This window comes from Helianthus annuus, chromosome 3, assembly GCF_002127325.2.
Source record: "Helianthus annuus cultivar XRQ/B chromosome 3, HanXRQr2.0-SUNRISE, whole genome shotgun sequence".
Taxonomy (NCBI): Eukaryota; Viridiplantae; Streptophyta; class Magnoliopsida; order Asterales; family Asteraceae; genus Helianthus; species Helianthus annuus.
The window spans coordinates 43,295,319-43,296,652 of NC_035435.2; the positions used below are offsets into that span (position 1 = coordinate 43,295,319).

The 1,334-nt window shown below is 45.5% G+C and overlaps 1 non-coding gene across 1 annotated transcript; it reads left to right on the forward strand.

Moving 5' to 3' along the window:
- The first annotated feature begins 936 nt into the window (after nucleotides 1–936).
- TRNAF-GAA lies at nucleotides 937–1,011 on the forward strand. Its single transcript has one exon. It is a non-coding gene; the product is annotated as a tRNA-Phe (tRNA).
- The last annotated feature ends 323 nt before the right edge of the window (nucleotides 1,012–1,334 follow it).

Here is a 1,334-nt window from a genome sequence, read left to right on the forward strand (position 1 = left end):
CTGGTTGCCACTCTGTTGAGTTCTCGATAACCAGTACGCATACGAAATGGTTTATCTCCACGGATATAAATGGGGTTTCCCAAGCGAAAACTAGGTCTGTCAAAACTACTGTCCAACAGTTCTCGGAGTAGCTTATACAGTTATTGCAACCCTCCCGGTGCAAGGCGATAAGAGTACGAGTGTTCGGAGCTTCCTCTAACGTGAGATCACTGTGTTTCCAACTAATATTTGTGGTAATAGGTCTGAGAGTTCATCTAGTTGCACATTGAGATGGGTCACAACAATTGATGGATCCTCAATCCCATCGCAATTAGCCTGATCATTAGGGTTAGTTGCTATTACAGCGAGGTCATCCTTTCATAGACGCTTTCGGGGCTGTCATTACTGACATGATGCTAACCTTTTCACCATTCTGGTACTTCAATGCATAGGGTGACGTTAAATTTCTTCTCACAGGATGCGTCTGAGCGATTTATCTAGTTAATGAACCATCACTGACTACTGCATCGTAATCACCAAGGATAGTAGAAGTGAGACCGGTGTCGAATACCTGTCTCTTGTAGGGTCGAGTTTGCGTCCCAACTAGCATGTGCGGTCGCAGTTGACTTGCCATCGGCCGGTTCCATAACATGTTTGGTTTTGCGAATCATCAGGGTTAAACAGAATTGGGGCGAAGCGATTTACTACCCAACCAAACCACCATGTTGTTATTGTCCTATCGTTGCCCACATCAATCCTAACTTCCTTTCCGTGAGCACCACTGCCGGTGCAATTGTTACAGTCACGCGGATTCCTCCCGTATTGACATCGCTCTCGTGGTTGTGGTCGTTTTTGAATTATCGACGTCCAATACATGCCGAAAGCACCTTCATTTCCATACAGTAGGCTACTATTACAAGTACCTGGTTGTCACGAATACTGTTGCTCTAATTGTACACAGTAGGATAGCTCAGTTGGGAGAGCGTCAGACTGAAGATCTGAAGGTCACGTGTTCGATCCACGTTCACCGCATCACAATTTTCCTCTCTTCACACTTCGTGCCGAGTTCCAAGGAGCTACTCGTGGTGCTGGAAGTTACACATTCCACACTAGAATCTGTTATCACTGCTAAAGTTCAGATTGGTTTGTAACAGTTGACTCCCACGAGTTACTGACCAGAGTTAAAACTTAGATTGGAGTCAGTTCGCTGGTGTTCGTTGCTGGTAATCGGGGTCGTCCAAATGCTGAAGTCGGTAGGATACTACACTCACCCTTTTGTTCATCATTCCAGCAAGTGATTCGAATTATCCCCAGTGTGTTTCAAGAGTGTTGCAAGAGTGATCGCACTTCGAGAT